Genomic DNA, 10872 nt, shown 5'->3' with positions numbered 1-10872 from the left:
CAACATGGACGGGACTGGAAGAGATTATGCTGAGCGAAATAAGTCAAGCAGAGAGAGTCAAGTATCATATGGTCTCACTTATTTGTGGAGCATAACAAATAACATGGAGGACACGGGGAGATGGAGAGGAGAGGGAGTTGAGGGAAACTGGAAGGGGAGATGAACCATGAGAGACTATGGACTCTGAAAAACAACCAGAGGGTTTTGAAGGGGCGGGGGGGGGGGGTGGGAGGTTGAGCAACCAGGTGGTGGGTAATAGGGAGGGCATGTACTGCATGGAGCACTGGGTGTGATGCCAAAACAATGAACGCTGTTATGCTGTAAATAAACAAATAAAAAAATATTTTCTCTTCCAATCCATAAGTATGGAATATTTTTCCATTTCTTTGAGGTTCTTCAATTTCTTTCACAAGTGTTCTATAGTTTTCAGAGTACAGATCTTTTGCCTCTTTGTTTAAGCTTATTCCTAGGTATCTTATGGTTTGGGGGGCAACTGCAAATGGTATTGATTCCTTGATTTCTCTCTTTGCTGCTTTATTATTGGTATATAGAAATGCAACAAGTTGATTGATGTATTTTATATCCTGCAACTTTGCTGAATTCCTCTATTAGGTCTAGCAAATTTTTGGTGGAGACTGTCAGGTTTTCTATACAGAGTATCATGTTATCTGTGAGGAGTGAAACTTTGACTTCTTCCTTAGCAATTTAGATGCCTTTTATTTCTTTTTTTTGTCCAGCTGCTTAGGTTAAGACTTCCAGTACTATGTTAAGTAGTAATGGTGAGAGTGGACATCCTTGTCTTGTTTCTGACCATAAGAGAAGGGCTTTCAGTTTTTTTCCCATTGAGAATGATATTAGCTGTGAGTCTTTCATATATGGCCTTTCTGATGTTGAGGTATGTTCCATCTATCCCTACTTTGTTGAGGGTTTTTATCAAGAAAGGATGCTGTATTTTGTCAAATGTTTTTTCTGCATATATAGAGAGGATCACAGGGTATTTATCTTTTCTCTTATTAATGTCATGTATCACATTGATTGACTGGCAGATATTGAACCACCCCTGCAGCCCGGCATAATTCCCACTTTATCATGGTGAATAATCCTTTCAATGTATTGTTGAATTTGATTTGCTAGGATTTTGTTGAGAATTTTTGCATCCATGTTCATCAGGGATATTAACCTGTAATTCTACTTTTTAGTGAGCTTGGAATCTGGTTTTGGAATCAAGGTAATGCTCACCTCTTAGAATGAGTTTGGTTGTTTTCCTTCCATTTCTATTTTTTTTTGGAACAGTTTCAGAAGAATAGGTATTAATTCTTCTTTGAATGTTTAGTAGAATTCCCTTGGGAAGACATCTGGCCCTGGACTCTTGTTTGTTGGGAGGCACAAAAGTCTTTTCAACAAAAAAGGTGCTGGAGCAATTGGATATCTATAGGCAAAAGTGAACCTCAACCTTCGCAGCTTATGCAGAAATTAACTCAAAATGGATCATAAATTTAAATGTAAGATATAAAATTATAAAACTTATACCACAGGGGAAAATCTTCAGGACCTAATGCTTGGTGAAGAGTTTTTAGACATGACACCAAAAACATGTCCATAAAAATACTGATAAATTGGACTTAATCGAATTTTGCTCTGTGTAAGAGACATATAATACTCTTTAAGTGACAAAATTATAGAAAAGGAAAAAAGGATTATTGGTGGTCAGGGATTAGGGATGGTAGTAAGGGAAGTGGGGAGTGTTACTATAACAGTGGGAAAGCATGAGGAAGATCTTTATGGTGAAGGAATAATGCTGTGTCTTGATTGTGGTGGTTACCAGAATCTACACATGTGATAAAATAACAGAATAATACACAACACAACAAAACATCAAATTCCTGGTTACACACACCCACACACACATAGTGCAATATAATATTGTACTATAATTATGTAAGATCCATCCATTAAAGGAAACAGGGTGAACATGGGACTCCTTTAAAATGTCTCTGCAATGGTCTTAAAATATATAATTTTAAAATAAAAAATTAAAAATGTAAGTCAAAACATATCATTACTCAGCTCAAAATCCTGCAAAGATTCCTCACTTTACTCAGAGTAAAAGTCCAAATATTTAGTTTGTCAGGCCTTCCCATATCACCCATAACAACTTTCTGAACTTTTTTTCCACTGTCCCTTGGTTCATGCTAGTCTAGCCACACTGGCCTCCTGCTGTTCCTTAAAAGTGCCATGCATGCTCCTCCTGCCCTTGCTCTAGCTAAAAATTTATAATCCTTGGTTCTGGAGATTTTTCTTCATTTTTTTATCCTTTCTTTCTGCTTTCTCCTGTACTATCAGCAATCCCTATTATTTAGAAATTAGCTTTTCTGGTCTGGACCTCTTATTTCTTCTCTCTCTCTCTCCATATTAATTCGTTGGATTTACTTCCTTGAGTATTTCTTCAAATGTATCAGCCAACCCTTTCCACAAGTTTTTTATTTCTGCTAATATAGTTGACCCTAAAAAATAAGTGTCTGAACTGTGGGAGTCCACTTATATGCATTTTGGGAGGTAAATATAGCACAGTATAATATATGTATTTTCCTGGGGCGCCTGGGTGGCTCAGTGGTTAAGCCGCTGCCTTCGGCTCAGGTTATGATCTCAGGGTCCTGGGATCTAGCCCCGCATCAGGCTCTCTGCTCAGCAGGGAGCCTGCTTCCTTCCCCTCTCTCTGCCGGCCTCTCTGCCTACTTGTGATCTCTCTCTCTGTCGGATAAATAAATAAAAAAAAAAAATATATATATATGTATTTTCCTTATGACTTTCTTTTTTTTATTATTTGTTTATTTACAGCATAACAGTGTTCATTGTTTTGGCATCACACCCAGTGCTCCATGCAGTACATGCCCTCCCTATTACCCACCACCTGGTTCCTCAACTTCCCACCCCCCCCCCCCCCCGCCCCTTCAAAACCCTCTAGTTGTTTTTCAGAGTCCATAGTCTCTCATGGTTCATCTCCCCTTCCAGTTTCCCTCAACTCCCTCTCCTCTCCATCCCCCCATGTCCTCCATGTTATTTGTTATGCTCCACAAATAAGTGAGACCATATGATACTTGACTCTCTCTGCTTGACTTATTTCGCTCAGCATAATCTCTTCCAGTCCCGTCCATGTTGCTACAAAAGTTGGGTATTCATCCTTTCTGATGGAGGCATAATACTCCATTGTGTATATGGACCACATCTTCCTTATCCATTCATCCGTTGAAGGGCATCTTGGTTCTTTCCACAGTTTGGCGACCATAGCCATTGCTGCAATAAACATTGGGGTACAGATGGCCCTTCTTTTCACTACATCTGTATCTTTGGGGTAAATACCCAGCAGTGTAATTGCAGGGTCATCCTTATGACTTTCTTAATAACCTTCTCTGTAGTTTACTTTATTATAAAAATACAGTATATATCATATATAACATACATTGACAGTTTATGTTATTAATAAGACTTCCAGTCAACAATAGGTTATTAGTAGTTAACTTTCAGAGGAGTCAAAAGTTATATTCAGATTTTTTTTTTAAGAGACAGATAAGGGGAAGGACAGAGGAGGGAGAGAGTTCTAAGCAGACTTCAGGCTCAGCACAGAGCCTGACACAGGGCTCAATCTCACAACCTAAGATCATGACCTAAGCTGAAATCAAGAGTTAAACACTTAAAAATGAAATCTTGCCATTTGCGACGACATGGATGGAACTAGAGGGTATTATGCTTAGCGAAATAAGTCAATCGGAGAAAGACAACTATCATATGATGTCCCTGATATGAGGAAGTAGAGATGCAACGTGGGGGGTTTGGGGGGTACGAAAAGAAAAAATGAAAGAAAATGGGATCAGGAGGGAGACAAACCATAAAAGACTCAATCTCAAAAAACAGACTGAGGGTTGCTGGGGGGAGGGGTGTCAGGAGAAGGTGGTGGGGATATGGACATTGGGGAGGGTATGTGCTATAGTGAGTGCTGTGAAATGAGTAACCCTGGCGATTCACAAACCTGTACCCCTGGGGATAAAAATACATTATATGTTTATTTAAAAATTTAAAAATTAATAAAAAAAAGAGTTAAACAGTTAAGTGGCTGAGCCACCCAGGTGCCCCATATACAGATTTTAAATTTTTATTTATTAATTATTTTAAAAATTCTAGTGTAATTAACATAATATGTTATGATATTTTCAAGTGTACAATGCAGTAATTCAGCAACTCTATACATTACTCAGCTTTCTGAGTAATGTATAGAGTTGTGTGTGTATAGAGAGTAAGTGTTCTTTTTTTTTTTAAAGATTTTATTTATTTATTTGACAGACCCAGATCACAAGTAGGCAGAGAGGCAGGCAGAGAGAGAGGAGGAAGCAGGCTCCCCGCTGAGCAGAGAGCCCGATGCGGGGCTTGATCCCAGGACCCTGGGATCATGATCTGAGCTGAAGGTAGAGGCTTAACCCACTGAACCACCCAGGTGCCCCACAGTAAGTGTTCTTTTTAATACCCAACACCCATTTCACTCATATCCCCCACAATGGTCATTTCTCCACCTCTGAGTTATTCAAGGGTCAACTGTATTTTTTAATTTCCAAGAGCACATTTTCTTGTTTAAAAAATAGTGTTTTGTTCTTGTTTCATAAATATTTTATCTTACTTCTGAGAAATGGTTAATAGCTTTTAAACAAAGCTTTCTTCGTACTGCACTCTTTCCTTCAATTTTATTCCCATCCCTTGTTTTCATGTTCAGACTTTCCTCAAGTGACTGATAGTCTTTGTAAACATGTTCCCTTAACTCCCTATTGCAATATAGGATTCCTAACCTCAGTTTTGTCTAGAGTCACCAATTCCAGGGACCTTCTGGTTTACCCTCTCCTAAGAAAAATTCTTCAGTCTTCTGTCAGGACACAGGAAATAAATCACCTAGTTCACAGAATGACAAGGGAATCTGGAAATCTAATTGCTTCTTAAACCAACACTCATGCAATTCCTCTGTTTTTGGTCCCCCTTTCATCACCACTTCCAGGAGTATCTGAAATATCCCAATGATCTTTTCTACAGAAATAGAAAAAGCCAATTCTAAATTTTTTTTCTTTTTCTTTTTTAAATTTATTTATTTTTTCAGCATAACAGTATTCATTGTTTTTGCACAACACCCAGTGCTCCATGCAAAACGTGCCCTCCCTATTACCCACCACCTGTTCCCCCAATCTCCCACCCCTGACACTTCAAAACCCTCAGGTTGTTATTCAGAGTCCATAGTCTCTTATGGTTTGCCTCCCCTTCCAATTTTTTATTTTTATAAACATATAATGTATTTTTATCCCCAGGGGTACAGGTCTGTGAATCGCCAGGTTTACACACTCAGAGCACTCACGATAGCACATACCCTCCCCAGTGTCCATAACCCCCTCCTCCTCTCCCAACCCCACCACCCCCAGCAACCCCCAGTTTGTTTTGTGAGATTAAGAGTCATTTATGGTTTGTCTCCCTCCCAATCCCCTCTTGTTTCATTTATTCTTCTCCTATCCCCCTAACCCCCCATGTTGCTTCTCCATGTCCTCATATCAGGGAGATCATATGATAGTTGTCTTTCTCCGATTGACTTATTTCACTAAGCATGATACCCTCTAGTTCCATCCACATCGTCGCAAATGGCAAGATTTCACTTCTTTTGATGGCTGCATAGTATTCCATTGTGTATATATACCACTTCTTCTTTATCCATTCATCTGTTGATGGACATCTAGGTTCTTTCCATAGTTTGGTTATTGTAGACATTGTTGCTATAAACATTCGGGTACACGTGCCCCTTCGAATCACTATGTTTGTATCTTTAGGGTAAATACCCAGTAGTGCAATTGCTGGGCCATAGGGTAGTTCTATTTTCAACATTTTGAGGAACCTCCATGCTGTTTTCCAGAGTGGTTGCACCAGCTTGCATTCCCACCAACAGTGGAGGAGGGTTCCCCTTTCTCCACATCCTCGCCAGCATCTGTCATTTCCTGACTTGTTAATTTTAGCCATTCTGACTGGTGTGAGGTGATATCTCATTGTGGTTTTGATTTGTATTTCCCTGATGCTGAGTGATGTGAAGCACTTTTTCATGTGTCTGTTGGCCATCTGGATGTCTTCTTTGCAGAAATGTCTGTTCATGTCCTCTGCCCATTTCTTGATTGGATTGTTTGTTCTTTGGGTGTTGAGTTTGCTAAGTTCCTTATAGATTTTGGATACTAGCCCTTTATCTGATATGTCGTCTGCAAATATCTTCTCCCATTCTGTCAGTTGTCTTTTGGTTTTGTTAACTGTTTCCTTTGCTGTGCAAAAGCTTTTGATCTTGATGAAATCCCAATAGTTCATTTTTGCCCTTGCTTCCCTTGCCTTTGCCAATGTTCCTAGGAAGATGTTGCTTCGGCTGAGGTCGAAGAGGTTGCTGCCTGTGTTCTCCTCAAGGATTTTGATGGATTCCTTTCTCACATTGAGGTCCTTCATCCATTTGGAGTCTATTTTCGTGTGTGGTGTAAGGAAGTGGTCCAATTTCATTTTTCTGCATGTGGCTGTCCAATTTTCCCAGCACCATTTATTGAAGAGGCTGTCTTTTTTCCATTAGACATTCTTTCCAGCTTTGTCGAAGATTAGTTGACCATAGAGTTGAGGGTCTATTTCTGGGCTCTCTATTCTGTTCCACTGATCTATGTGTCTGTTTTTGTGCCAGTACCATGCTGTCTTGATGATGACAGCTTTGTAATAGAGCTTGAAGTCCGGAATTGTGATGCCACCAACTTTGGCTTTCTTTTTCAATATTCCTTTGGCTATTCGAGGTCTTTTCTGGTTCCATATAAATTTGAGGATTATTTGTTCCATTTCTTTGAAAAAAAATGGATGGTATTTTGATAAGGATTGCATTAAATGTGTAGATTGCTTTAGGTAGCATAGACATTTTCACAATATTTATTCTTCTAATCCAGGAGCATGGAACATTTTTCCATTTCTTTGTGTCTTCCTCAATTTCTTTCATGAGTACTTTATAATTTTCTGTGTATACATTCTTAGCCTCTTTGGTTAGGTTTATTCCTAGGTATCTTATAGTTTTGGGTGCAATTATAAATGGGATTGACTCCTTAATTTCTCTTTCTTCTGTCCTGTTGTTGGTGTACAGAAATGCAACTGATTTCTTTGCATTGATTTTATATCCTGACACTTTACTGAATTCCTCTACAAGTTCTAGCAGTTTTGGAGTGGAGTCTTTTGGGTTTTCCACATATAGTATCATATCATCTGCGAAGAGTGATAGTTTGACTTCTTCTTTGCCGATTTGGATGCCTTTAATTTCTTTTTGTTGTCTGATTGCTGAGGCTAGGACTTCTAGTACTATGTTGAATAGCAGTGGTGATAATGGACATCCCTGCCGTGTTCCTGACCTTAGCGGAAAAGCTTTCAGTTTTTCTCCATTGAGAATGATATTTGCGGTGGGTTTTCATAGATGGCTTTGATAATATTGAGGTATGTGCCCTCTATCCCTACACTTTGAAGAGTTTTGATCAGGAAGGGATGCTGTACTTTGTCAAATGCTTTTTCAGCATCTATTGAGAGTATCATATGGTTCTTGTTCTTTCTTTTATTAATGTGTTGTATCACATTGATTGATTTGCGGATGTTGAACCAACCCTGCAGCCCTGGAATAAATCCCACTTGATCGTGGTGAATAATCCTTTTAATGTACTGTTGAATCCTATTGGCTAGTATTTTGGTGAGAATTTTTGCATCTGTATTCATTAAGGATATTGTTCTGTAGTTCTCTTTTTTGGTGGGATCCTTGTCTGGTTTTGGGATCAAGGTGATGCTGGCCTCATAAAATGAGTTTGGAAGTTTTCCTTCCATCTCTATTTTTTGGAACAGTTTCAGGAGAATAGGAATTAGTTCTTCTTTAAATGTTTGGTAGAATTCCTCTGGGAAGCCGTCTGGCCCTGGGCTTTTGTTTCTTTGGAGATTTTTGATGACTGTTTCAATCTCCTTACTGGTTATGGGCCTGTTCACGTTTTCTATTTCTTCCTGGTTCAGTTGTGGTAGTTTATATGTCTCTAGGAATGCATCCATTTCTTCCAGATTGTCCAATTTGTTGGCGTAGAGTTGCTCATAGTATGTTCTTATAATTGTCTGTATTTCTTTGGTGTTAGTTGTGATCTCTCCTCTTTCATTCATGATTTTATTGATTTGGGTCCTTTCTCTTTTCTTTTTGATGAGTCTGGCCAGGGGTTTATCAATCTTATTGATTCTTTCAAAGAACCAGCTCCTAGTTTCATTGATTTTTTTCTATTGTTTTTTTGGTTTCTATTTCATTGATTTCTGCTCTGATCTTTATGATTTCTCTTCTCCTGCTGGGTTTAGGGTTTCTTTCTTGTTCTTTCTCCAGCTTCTTTACATGTAGGGTTAGGTTGTGTACTTGAGACCTTTCTTGTTTCTTGAGAAAGGCTTGTACCGCTATATATTCTCCGCTCAAGACTGCCGTTGCTGTGTCCCACAGATTTTGAACTGTTGTGTTTTCATTATCATTTGTTTCCATGAATATTTTCAGTTCTTCTTTAATTTCCTGGTTGACCCATTCATTCTTTAGAAGGATGCTGTTTAGTCTCCATGTATTTGGGTTCTTTCCAGCTTTCCTCTTGTGATTGAGTTCTAGCTTCAGAGCATTATGGTCTGAAAATATGCAAGGAACGATCCTAAACTTTTGATACCGGTTGAGACCTGATTTGTGACCCAGGATGTGATCTATTCTGGAGAAGGTTCCATGTGCACTAGAGAAGAATGTGTATTCTGTTGCTTTGGGATGAAATGTTCTGAATATATCTGTGATGTCCATCTGGTCCAGTGTGTCATTTAAGGCCTTTATTTCCTTGTTGATCTTTTGCTTGGATGATCTGTCCATTTCAGCGAGGGGAGTGTTAAAGTCCCCTACTATTATTGTATTATTATTGATGTGTTTCTTTGATTTTGTTATCAATTGGTTTATATAGTTGGCTGCTTCCACGTTAGGGGCATAGATATTTAAAATTGTTAGATCTTCTTGTTGGACAGACCCTTTGAATAGGATATAGTGTCCTTCCTCATCTCTTATTATAGTCTTTGGCTTGAAATCTAATTGATCTGATATAAGGATTGCCACCCCAGCTTTCTTCTGATGCCCATTAGCATGGTAAATTGTTTTCCACCCCCTCACTTTAAATCTGGAGGTGTCTTCGCGTCTAAAATGAGTTTCTTGTAGGCAACATACTGATGGGTTTTGTTTTTTTATCCATTCTGATACCCTGAGTCTTTTGATTGGGGCATTTAGCCCATTAACATTCAGGATAACTATTGAGAGATATGAATTTAGTGCCATTATTAGCCTGTAAGGTGACTGTTACTGTATATTGTCTCTGTACCTTTCTGATCTACTACTTTTAGGCTCTCTCTTTGCTTAGAGGACCCCTTTCAATATTTCCCGTAGAGCTGGTTTGGTGTTTGCAAATTCTTTCAGTTTTTGTTTGTCCTGGAAGCTTTTGATCTCTCCTTCTATTTTCAATGATAGCCTAGCTGGATAGAGTATTCTTGGCTGCATGTTTTTCTCGTTGAGTGCTCTGAATATATCATGCCAGCTCTTTCTGGCCTGCCAGGTCTCTGTGGATAAGTCTGCCGCCAATCTAATATTTTTACCATTGTATGTTATAGACTTCTTTTCTCGGGCTGCTTTCAGGATTTTCTCTTTGTCACTAAGACTTGTAAATTTTACTAGTAGGTGACGGGGTGTGGACCTATTCTTGTTGACTTTGAGGGGGGTTCTCTGCACCGTCTGGATTTTGATGCTTGTTCCCTTTGCCATATTAGGGAAATTCTCTCCAATGATTCTCTCCAATAGACCTTCTGCTCCCCTCTCTGTTTCTTCTTCTTCTGGAATCCCAATTATTCTAATGTTGTTTCGTCTTATGGTGTCACTTATCTCTCGAATTCTCCCCTCATGGTCCAGTAGCTGTTTGTCCCTCTTTTGCTCGGCTTCCTTATTCTCTGTCATTTGGTCTTCTATATCACTAATTCTTTCTTCTGCCTCATTGATCCTAGCAGTGAGAGCCTCCATTTTTGATTGCACCTCATTAATAGCTTTTTTGATTTCAACTTGGTTAGATTTTAGTTCTTTAATTTCTCCAGAAAGGGCTTTTATATCTCCAGAGAGGGTTTCTCTAATATCTTCCATGCCTTTTTCGAGCCTGGCTAGGACGTTCAGAATCGTCATTCTGAGCTCTTGATCTGACATATTACCAATGTCAGTGTTGATTAGGTCCCTAGCCTTCCGTACTGTCTCTTGTTCTTTTGTTTGTGGTGATTTTTTCCGCCTTGTCATTTTGTCCAGATAAGAGGATATGAAGGATCAAATAAAATACTAAAAGTGTGGCAAAGACTCCAGAAAAATGCACTGTAACCAAATCAGAAGAGACCCCAAATTGTGGGGGAGAGAAAGGGGATAAAAAGAGGTTCAGAAAAAAAAAGAAAAAAATTAAAAAAAAAAAAACAAAGAGAAAATATAAAAAAGAAAGAAAAAGTATATATATTTAGATAAACTAGTCAAAAAAAGTTAAAAAAGAAAAGGGTAAAAGTTTTAAAACATTTAGCAGAAGAAGAAAAAAGAAAAAAATTGAATTAGCCGCAAGAATAAAGAATCATGGGGAGAAAGCCATGAGTTCCGTGCTTTGCTTTCTCCTCCTCTGGAATTGCGCTGCTGTCTTAGGAATTGAACCTGCTTTCCTTGATAGATGAACTTTTTCCTGGCTGGATATTTTGTTGATCTTCTGGGGGAGGGGCCAGTTGTAGTGACTCTCAAGTGTCTTT

The sequence above is a fragment of the Meles meles genome, chromosome X (genome assembly GCF_922984935.1).
Source record: "Meles meles chromosome X, mMelMel3.1 paternal haplotype, whole genome shotgun sequence".
NCBI lineage: Eukaryota > Metazoa > Chordata > Mammalia > Carnivora > Mustelidae > Meles > Meles meles.
This window is presented reverse-complemented; position numbering follows the sequence as displayed.